Here is a 12238-nt window from a genome sequence, read left to right as displayed (position 1 = left end):
AAAGAACGTCTTCATACCGCCGCGCCAGCACCATAAATAAACCAGCCAGCACTAGGCGGTAACTAAATACAAAAGCGTGCAACCCTTATGGGACTGGGACACGGTCAAGCGGCTTGATCGCAAGCACGTAGTTTATTGTCTATGGCACTTTGTGTCAAGCATTTTGACCGTGTACCGAAGCTGGCTTGCAAGCATTGCGCAATTCTACGTGCTTGCGGCGAGGCTTGATGCGAATTTATATTTTTGTGGGAATAGACAAACGACAATAGACAAATAAATATCACGTATCATAAACAATGATATAAATTGAATAAAATTGTTATAAAATAGGTACTTAGTTATTGTTTTTGTGTTCAATTTGTAGAAATCCATCTAATTTAAAAATTTTGGAAGTATTTTAGTATTTTTTAATAATTATGACAGCGGTTTTCAAGGTCATTAATAATCAAACTGTAGAATAAATAATTTTCTGAATTTTCAATGGAGAAAACATATTGTTTGTATGAATACCGCACAAGATATTCATACAAAAAATAGCTGTAGCCTGTAATACACTTTGCAAATGCTCATGGGTAAAGCGGTACCTTAACTTGTACCATTCTTGACACCAAATTCGTTTATTTTTATTATTTTATTCAAACATAAAGCTAATGGGACTTGGACACGGTCAAGCGGCTTGATCGCAAGCACGTAGTTTATTGTCTATGGCACTTTGTGTCAAGCATTTTGACCGTGTACCGAAGCTGGCTTGCAAGCATTGCGCAATTCTACGTGCTTGCGGCGAGGCTTGATGCGAATTTATATTTTTGTGGGAATAGACAAACGACAATAGACAAATAAATATCACGTATCATAAACAATGATATAAATTGAATAAAATTGTTATAAAATAGGTACTTAGTTATTGTTTTTGTGTTCAATTTGTAGAAATCCATCTAATTTAAAAATTTTGGAAGTATTTTAGTATTTTTTAATAATTATGACAGCGGTTTTCAAGGTCATTAATAATCAAACTGTAGAATAAATAATTTTCTGAATTTTCAATGGAGAAAACATATTGTTTGTATGAATACCGCACAAGATATTCATACAAAAAATAGCTGTAGCCTGTAATACACTTTGCAAATGCTCATGGGTAAAGCGGTACCTTAACTTGTACCATTCTTGACACCAAATTCGTTTATTTTTATTATTTTATTCAAACATAAAGCTAACGTAAGAGCCAAGAACGCTTTGTCTTTGACAGATTCCATTTTGCCGCGAGTCACGAAATGACAGGAAGGCATAGAAGTACATATACATAGACCACCACGAAATCACAGGAAGGCGTGGCCATGCTTGACGGAGAGGCTTGATGCGGGCTGTCAAGCCGCTAAGCATAGACAATAATAGACAACAATAGACAACAATAGACAAAAAAACTACGTGCTTGCGATCAAGCCGCTTGACCGTGTCCCAGTCCCTTAACGTAATGGGACTTGGACACGGTCAAGCGGCTTGATCGCAAGCACGTAGTTTTTTTGTCTATTGTTGTCTATTGTTGTCTATTATTGTCTATGCTTAGCGGCTTGACAGCCCGCATCAAGCCTCTCCGTCAAGCATGGCCACGCCTTCCTGTGATTTCGTGGTGGTCTATGTATATGTACTTCTATGCCTTCCTGTCATTTCGTGACTCGCGGCAAAATGGAATCTGTCAAAGACGCGTTCTTGGCTCTTACGTTATGGGACTTGGACACGGTCAAGCGGCTTGATCGCAAGCACGTAGTTTTTTTGTCTATTGTTGTCTATTGTTTTCTATTATTGTCTATGCTTAGCGGCTTGACAGCCCGCATCAAGCCTCTCCGTCAAGCATGGCCACGCCTTCCTGTGATTTCGTGGTGGTCTATGTATATGTACTTCTATGCCTTCCTGTCATTTCGTGACTCGCGGCAAAATGGAATCTGTCAAAGACAAAGCGTTCTTGGCTCTTACGTTAGCTTTATGTTTGAATAAAATAATAAAAAGAAACGAATTTGGTGTCAAGAATGGTACAAGTTAAGGTACCGCTTTACCCATGAGCATTTGCAAAGTGTATTACAGGCTACAGCTATTTTTTGTATGAATATCTTGTGCGGTATTCATACAAAAAATATGTTTTCTCCATTGAAAATTCAGAAAATTATTTATTCTACAGTTTGATTATTAATGACCTTGAAAACCGCTGTCATAATTATTAAAAAATACTAAAATACTTCCAAAAATTTTAAATTAGATGGATTTCTACAAATTGAACACAAAAACAATAACTAAGTACCTATTTTATAACAATTTTATTCAATTTATATCATTGTTTATGATACGTGATATTTATTTGTCTATTGTCGTTTGTCTATTCCCACAAAAATATAAATTCGCATCAAGCCTCGCCGCAAGCACGTAGAATTGCGCAATGCTTGCAAGCCAGCTTCGGTACACGGTCAAAATGCTTGACACAAAGTGCCATAGACAATAAACTACGTGCTTGCGATCAAGCCGCTTGACCGTGTCCACGTCCCTTTAGCTTTATGTTTGAATAAAATAATAAAAAGAAACGAATTTGGTGTCAAGAATGGTACAAGTTAAGGTACCGCTTTACCCATGAGCATTTGCAAAGTGTATTACAGGCTACAGCTATTTTTTGTATGAATATCTTGTGCGGTATTCATACAAAAAATATGTTTTCTCCATTGAAAATTCAGAAAATTATTTATTCTACAGTTTGATTATTAATGACCTTGAAAACCGCTGTCATAATTATTAAAAAATACTAAAATACTTCCAAAAATTTTAAATTAGATGGATTTCTACAAATTGAACACAAAAACAATAACTAAGTACCTATTTTATAACAATTTTATTCAATTTATATCATTGTTTATGATACGTGATATTTATTTGTCTATTGTCGTTTGTCTATTCCCACAAAAATATAAATTCGCATCAAGCCTCGCCGCAAGCACGTAGAATTGCGCAATGCTTGCAAGCCAGCTTCGGTACACGGTCAAAATGCTTGACACAAAGTGCCATAGACAATAAACTACGTGCTTGCGATCAAGCCGCTTGACCGTGTCCAAGTCCCATAAGAGCCAAGAACGCTTTGTCTTTGACAGATTCCATTTTGCCGCGAGTCACGAAATGACAGAAAGGCATAGAAGTACATATACATAGACCACCACGAAATCACAGGAAGGCGTGGCCATGCTTGACGGAGAGGCTTGATGCGGGCTGTCAAGCCGCTAAGCATAGACAATAATAGACAACAATAGACAAAAAAAACTACGTGCTTGCGATCAAGCCGCTTGACCGTGTCCCAGTCCCTTTACGTAGGTAGGATAGGGGTTATTTCACAATGGCAAATTCAATGTTTACCTCCCCGAAAATCGATCAATATTCGTGTAAAAATAAACAACACAAAAAGGAATGTTTTGTTTTATTTTGTGAAGTTCTGGTACATATATGAAAATTTCCTCCCATTGTCGAATAAAAAAATGAATTCCCCACATTATACAATAAAAAAAATTCTGAAAATGGGTTCGTAAATGGAATATTTTACACTAGACAGTTTTTTTTTAGGCCTGACACTTTATTTTTTTCTAGGCTTATAAAAGGTCTTATCAAGAAAATAATCGTTTTCTGATAAGGCCAAGATGTGTTCTACTTGCACTATTTAATTAAAGCATCTGTAGTATTTCTAAGCAATCATATTTTCAAACCAAAAACATCTGATTTTGCGTTACTTGATATTGGAGCGCCTTAAATTGACCCAGCGAATTGTATGTACTTGTGAATGACAGCTTCTATTAAAGACAATAGATGTCACTGCTCAGTGCTCGTCAATCGCCGTCGCCCCGCTATTTAGCGGCACGTTTTAAATAAATTAAGAATAATACCAGTTGTTTTGATGCAGTAATTTATTATTGTTGTTGTCTTATAATTTGCGGGAGGCTAAAAACCAATTGACCTAAGGGAAGAACCGCCCCTAACTTTTAATGTTATATATTGAAAATGGGGTTCTGAAATCTTAAAAAAACAATATAGATCCTGACCATGAGGTTTCCCTCTTATTTATTATCCACTTGGTCTCTACAATACTCGATAGCTAAAGCCATCTATGGGTAACCTAATAAACTACTACTAGTGCCTTCTATGGATCTACATCTAATATCAGTGAAATGTAAACTTTTGCTGACAAACTACTCTAGTAGTTTACAGGGTTATTTTTTTAATGAAGAATTAAATAAATAAATAAATTATATACATTTAAGGCGATGCACTACGTCGTGTAGTATTTTAAATTTAGCCGCTATCAATAACAACCCTTACGTAGATGGCGATAAGGTTTAAATTCCCGTTTAACACCATCCGCCTGTTTTGATTTATGCAAGAAAAAAACATGGCCAAAAAGTGCCTTTTATTTTATTTTGTGGATGTTCAGGCATAAATATTTAAATTTTTTTCGATCATTTTATAATTTACTTAATTTGTCACATTATACAATAAAATTATAACCGAAAATGGGTTCGTAAGTAGGAGATTTTGAACTTTAAAGCAGTTTTCATTGGCCTTATACATTATTTTTTTCTGGGCTTATAAAAAGACTTATCTAAAAAATACTCGATTTTTTTACAGGCCAAGATGTACTTTACTCGCAGTGTTTAATTAGAGCATTTGAAACATTTCTAGGCGACCAATTTTCAAACCAAAAACACATGATTTTGCATTACTACGTATGGCATCGCCTTAATGAACATATCCAACTTAGTATAAACCACTATACCTTCAATAAAAATTATGAACATATATTTCAAAACCAAAGTATGCTTTGTATCCTGCACAGAGAAACATTAGTATTATATTTATATTTATTAAGATTCTGTTAAAAATGTGATGTTAGGTCAATTCCTAATAAACTATTAGTAGGTACTTGCATAATATATCTGAACACGCAGCTACGTTTATTCTGTTATTATATAACGACGAAATGCGTAATTTAATAACACTTGTACCGGAATTGTTTATTAGGAAATCTGTCAAATCACTCGTTAAAGGCCTGCAGTCGTGTTTTTAACAGGAATACGAACAATTCGAGGAGATTTTAATAAATTTTCATTATTTGATAGCTGTAAGATTTCTCCGTGTTTTGAAGAATCCTTTGGTTTTGAAACATTTAATAATTTGTTGGTAAAAATTGTGGTTATTTTCATTTTATTTAAAACTAGCTGTACTCGCCACGCGTTGCTGTTGCTCAGTCTATCTGTGCAGAAAGATAAACAATAGTGCTTGTTGATTTTACGTCCAACAGATGGCGCTGCATATATATATTTTTTTAAATGTTATTTCAACAGAGGCACTTTTTTTAAAGCATGTTTTCACCTATCAAAGGTTACATCTATAGGCATATAAAAACCTAGGCGTATTTGAATGAAGTGTTTTATCAAAATTTCAAAGCAATCGGTGAAGAAATTTTGGAGATTTCAGATTTTGAACAAACGAACATTTACATTTGTATTTATATAGATTGCAAGAACTCCTTGTTTTTAATTCAGTTTTAAAAATAAAATGTTATTATTATTTGGTTACAATTTTTTTTATAAGTGTCACTGAACAGATTTAAAACAGCGTTTATTTCTTCTTAGGTGAAAACGTATGTGCACCGTATTAATTGTGCGTATTTGATAAAATAGGAAAACGTTTTTTCGTGCGTTTCCCTAATTTATTTTGTTTGAATACTAAAGACTATTTCAGTATTTTCTTTTCATCTATGGTTTCAATAGATATGTTTTAAGGTTATGTATTGGACAGCAAGTACGAATCTTGTCATCAATCCAGACACTTGACAATGGCAAAACATAATACGACCTCAATAATAAATACCAATTTTTAAACATCATCGCTTATTACATGCAACACGTTCATAACATTTCTGCTGTCATCCATAATTACAATGTAAGAAGAATAAAGAGTTTATCAAGTGTCAGTACAATATTATACTTATTCACAGCGCGAGTTCAAATATTTACTAAAAATTCCACAAAACTTGGAAATGGCACCGTGATCCAAAAACCCACTGATGATTTGAATAGTTTAATCAACCTTATAGCCAGGGATGTTTAAATGGAAGACATTGAATTGAAGCAACAATAATTTACGATAGATAATTATTGTGGTGAAATTATAGGCTTTCAAATAATACCACTTGAAGGTAATAATCACCAAAAAACACTACGTTTGGTGGTGAAAACGGTACCCATGTTTTTGTTGCTGAAGTGACGTTTATAATACCTGATGTAAAATAGCTGCACTCCACAGATTATACGATGAATAGAACATTTCAAACGAAGGTAGATTCTTAACAGCCATTTTCTACAAGTTTGAGTCATGTCCATCACCATATGTGTGTGTCTTAGGAGGCTGGAGCATAGGGCGGCTAGAATGGTGTAGAGCTGATCTCCTGCGTACCTAATGTGCTCAATACAAATGGAGTCGTACCCTGAACTTTTACCTAGGACGGTTTGTTTAAACGTGCCTAAAACCACACGGAGAAAACATACTAGTATAATATATTGCTAATTTTTAATTATTCTCTTCAAATTATTCGTAATCTTGTTAAAAAGGGACTGCAGGCCCTTAACGAATGAATTGATAGGTTTAATGTTAAACTTTTAGTGGAAAAGGAATGTACTATCGCGACGTAGGAGCACATGTTCATAAAAAAATCATTATATTTTCACATATCGTCATTATTTATTAACAGCGCAAATGGAAGAGCATAAACGATTCGGAAAGTACTAAAATTTGATACCCTGTTTTTAACAGGATTTTAATAGAGATACTCATTTTTCCCCATTTATTTCAGGGGTGAAATTCATGACCAGGTCATCATTGGATCCATGTCTATGTCAAGCTATGAGCACTGTGTCATTCGCAAAAGACATTATTTTTTCAGTTGTTTTTAGTATAAATTGCCGAGATTATTGATGTATTTATCAGGAAATATTCGGAATTTACCTCTCGTCCGGTGCTAGGTACCTCTTGTTGAAAGGAATTTGATGGTTTTTTTGTGTGTGAAATGTTTCACAAATACTTTTTAAAAATATCAAAAATTGTTAGTTACTCAGGAGTCTTTAATTTTATGATACAAAACATTTGCAAATATGAATCCATAAATGCTGTCAGAGTACAAATTATTAGGAAGCTAAATAATTATAAAATATCACTCTATCTTCGTCTTGCTGGACAGACCGAATTGAAGATGATTGCTTTGATCATTTTGTAACACGTAAACTCAGACCATTTAACTGAATTGGATACTGCATAGTAACCAAAGTCTATAACATAATGAGACCCACAGCTTCCTATTCAAAATTGGGAAAAAAACACATATTTTCTCAAATACCGTGAAAGAAGCCTTAGTAATGTGGTTTTGGTTTCAGAGCTGAAAATCCGTATGCTTTTATTGAAATAAATCTTCCCATCATGCATCCATAACTGTAAATATTATGGGATTATTTAGGCTTTGAATAAAACAACGTGCTTGTCTAGGCTGACAAAACGGAAGGATTTTATTACTTTTCCTAGATACTACAAGTGTACACTTCTATTTTATAGGTGGCATGTTAAGACATAGTATTTTGAGCATATTACAACAATTACACTTAAAACTCCTGAACGATGAAGTGTAGCAACAATTGCAAAATTTGATTAACTTTTCTACTTTAATTTTTTAGGTCAATGCATCTAATTTAAGCTGCTTTAGTATAATTATCTCAGAAATATAAATTTAAGTGGAATTTAAATAAAACTTTGATAAGTTAAAAAGGGTGTGCAAGCTACGCGAAGTATGGTAGTATCAATTAAATTATTGATCTAGTGAATTTTTTTCTGGTAGCACTGCCAGTAGGACACTGCCACAGCAGGATACACATGCAACTGTTGGAAGTGGAATTAAGAGAAAATGAATAAAAAATGCGAAGAGGGTGACGAAACTTTTATAGAGCTCTGGTGCCAATGGCTCGCCTTGATGGGAAAAAGTCTTAGATATCTGGAAGACTCTTTGTGGGACCGAGAAACGTAGTTGGATACCCAATTACAGCCCGGCAACAACAGTTTGTTTAAAGGGACTGAGATACTCTCAAGGGAATACGGTAAAATGAGAGATGCACAGAGGGTATATGGTGCTATGAGTGCTTACCTATGTAGAGAGTATACTTATTATAGTAATAGTCAGGCTATGCAAAAAGAAAACAACAAACTACAACGACTCGTTGTGGAACCAGAAGACTTAGATGAATACCCAATTACAACCCAGCAACAACAGTTATATTAAAGGAACTAAGTTACTCCCAAAGTAATAAAGTAAAAATGGGAGATGCACAAGGAGAGTCTACTTATAATAGTAACAGTCAGACTAGGCTATAAAAAAGAAAATATTCAACCACATCTGCTAGGATGGTGGACACTGCGAGATTGTCTAAAACGTTGGATAAAGGGGGAAGAAACGATATAATACCCCAAAATTCAATCAAGATAAAAAAAATATTGATCTAATGAGAGATCCTCGACCAACTTTTTCAATAACTGAGATATACTATAAAATTTTCATCATTTAACGTGGGAAAAATCTAAGCCCACAAGGCTAAATCATGATTGTAGTCCAGCGAATATGATTTTAGATACTAATGATCATCACATATGAAAAAAGTCATCAATTTGTTCATAAGTGGTTCTAGTTCGTGGTAGAAACATCCACAAGGGGTTAAAATTTGACAAGATGATTGTCAGGTCAACCTAGTTTGAATTCAACATTCAATTTCGGTTGCGTTCATCAATCTAAACCAATCGCCAAGTTTGGAATATTTTTAACCTAATAGTTTTTCGATCACAAAGTGCCAATATTATTTTTACTGTTACTAAGTGTTCTCTCAATATAGACACAAGACAATATCGAGGGTTTGCTCGAGGCTAACATTTTAATTAATTCTGACGAAATCGTAACGATAATATATATTTAGAGCGATCCCTATGGATCAAAATTATTTGATTTAAGATTAATATAAACAGTTCCATACAATTCAAATACTTTATGTAAAGCGATTTGAAAAATTTATAAAAAGTTTTCCTACTATAAAATTAGCGGTAAGCACAAGATTTTTCTAGACGATGAATTTGTAACTTCCCGAGGGATTCCTTTAGAAACATCTGAGATTTTAGTAATACGTTCATCAAAAATAATAAAAAGAAACCCCATGGAAGGACCAATTTTCTAGGCCAACCTGGGCAAATTCGACCGCAGGTCCCATCCATTACGCGGGCCGTGCGCAGAATATTGTTTGTACTCTACTTCATCACTCGTATCGTTAAGATTGCCACTTTGTTTTAATGATTTGCTAGGGCAAATTCAACTGCAAGTCTGTCCACTACACAAGGGCCGCGCGTCGGATATTTTCGAGCATGGCTTCTTCACGATACCGATTTTATTTTAGGATATTGTCTGGTCGTAACCTGAATCAGTATTTCAATAATATTACCTTTCCTCTTATGTTTTAATTAGGATTCAAAGGTGTTAATGTTTTTTAGTGTTCAAAAGCCTTTCTTGAAACTAAATAAAATTGTTGTATAAAATTACAAAATGTATTAGTTTATTTGAAAGTTTTATAATTCAGCACTTTTTAACGCACGTGACAAACGAAGTGTTTTAACTAACTATATTAATTAAAGATAATAAATAAATATAATAATAAAATACACTACCTATTAGTATATTTGGGTTCTTTCTTTCTTTTTATCTAGAAGCAAGCACAGTTTTACAGCATCCACGGATTGTACCATAACGAACTACTGACGAACTGAAAAAATCGTCAGAAGAGGCATGTGGGCAAACTATAAGATACCTTATTACGTGTTACCATGCGCTAAATTAGTTAAGTAACGTCTTTTGAGTGGCAAATATGCATAATCATGCTTACTCAAGATAATGTTATTATTTGTGGTATTCCGCTGATATTTTTTTATAATTTTTCTTTATGAAATTTCAAAAGCAAGTATCAAATTTCACAAGATACTGGAATAGGGATGTGTAAAAATGGTTAACTATTATATAAATTGACATTTAAATATAGCTATTATAAGGGCACGAATGATATTTCAATATTTTATGGTTTTTGTGCATTTCCAAAGTCACCTGTGTCCATCCTAAAACAAACGTACCTAAGCATCAAATACCCATGGACAAAGAACATTCCATTTAAATATGTTACCTACTAAAATTAAAAATAGAGTATACATAAAATAGTTAATGAATTTTTTTAAGACTTGACTAGCTGAAAGAAATTGTTTGTGTTGTTTTATTTAAATTATTTTAATTAAATGTTTTATTTTATACGTTTATATCTTACTTAAGCTATACACGGTGTCCGGAAACTCGTAGTACAAGCGGGAAACTGGAGAATCTACACCACATGGGGAACCCAAAAAACCATAAAGTTTTTTGATTTGAGCATTTTCAAAAAAAAAAAAAACCAAAAAAAAATATTTTTCGGCTATTTTAGGGTTAAAGTTTTTTCTGGTGTTTAGGGTTGAATAACAGATGTTTTAACCCTGCAGAGCAGAAATATTTTATGATTACACCGGGTTAAATGAAGGGTGATTTCAAAATAATGCTTCAAATCCGAGTTTCTTCATTTGTTTTACTTTCAAATAGTTTTAATTAGTTGGGTACTTTGATCTTCAGTAATAATTTATATGAATTTGATTAAAAAAAAAAAAAAAAAAAAAACTTCAAACTCGATTTACTCGATAACGAAAGCTCAAATAAAAAAAAATATACCACAAAATCGACTCCAAATGTGATGTAGATTCACCAGTTTCCCGCTTGTACTACGAGTTTCCGGACACCCTGTATACTTATAATATCAGTATAATATATTATAATCTTATAATTTGTAAAACAAAACTTAATAGTCAGACTAAAAAAAGGAGACATGTTTTGAGGTTTTCACCGTCCAAAATTATTTTTGGGGTATTTTGCCGTTTTGTGCTACCTCCTTCTTTAGCTAACGTTTGTAATGCTATCCGATAATACCAAAATCTTAATTTTTAACTTAACTTAACTTAACTTTTGCATAAAGGTGATAAACTAAATCATAAGTATGCAGTGGACATATATGGAACCCCTAAATTCATAGTGGACTTTGATTAAAGTGCGATACACTCAATTCCTTATTTATTTACTAATATCAACTTCTTATAAATATAATTATTGTTGAATAGTTACATATTTGTTTTTAAAAATCGAGTAGCCCGTAATCGAGTAATCAGTATTGTTAATTTGTTAATTGTATATATTTGTATGCTTCGTGTATTGGGTTGTGGGTTGACTCAACCTATTTATACTCTGATAAACACTGTGTTGTCCTAAGCTATGTCTTTCTATTGTAATTGAGTATGCCTATGTAAATACCTATGAGTATGTTTGAGAGTGAGTATGCGAAGTATGCTTATATACGAGTATCTTCGTAATGCACTTAAAACTTTACTTGAGTATTCAAATTGTTATAATTCGTGTTTTATACTAAAGCAAAGCATATAATATACCTACCAATATAAATTGGTAGGTATATCATATATCAATTACTTTAACTTTAAATTACCTTCTTATAATTCTAGCCCACAGATCATATACAAGTAAACGAAAATGTGTCCTACGTGCATAATATAACAATATGTTCTACTTGAATTGCATTCTTGCAGTCCGTTGGTATTAGAATACAAATGAAAAAATGTTTCAAAAATGCAAATCGATTCAATGCCGACTGCGCATTTAACACTAACATTTACACATTGCATACAAACCAGTTTGTTTGTTGTGAAATTTTGTGTGCAATACAGTGAGTGACAGCCCTTCGTATTACGTAAGAATATTAAATCCTTCTTGTGTCTCGTTTTGGACGTTGAAAAACGCACTTATTTATTTATAGTTGTCATTTTACGCGCGACAGGTTCACCTTCCGAGAGGAATATTACATTGCACGGAGAAAACTCACAGATGTATTAAGAATCTCTACAAATTATTCAAAATCCTGTTAAAAAAGAGACTGTAGGCCCTTAATAAATGAATTGATAGGTTTCAAGTTAAAATTTTAGTAAAAAATGAACGAATTAACGCGACGTAGCAACAGGTGTTCAAAAAAATCATAATATTTTAATATTTCGTCGTTATGTA

Source organism: Hesperophylax consimilis, chromosome 2, assembly GCF_061612785.1.
Source record: "Hesperophylax consimilis isolate HC1 chromosome 2, BYU_Hcon_1.0, whole genome shotgun sequence".
NCBI lineage: Eukaryota > Metazoa > Arthropoda > Insecta > Trichoptera > Limnephilidae > Hesperophylax > Hesperophylax consimilis.
This window is presented reverse-complemented; position numbering follows the sequence as displayed.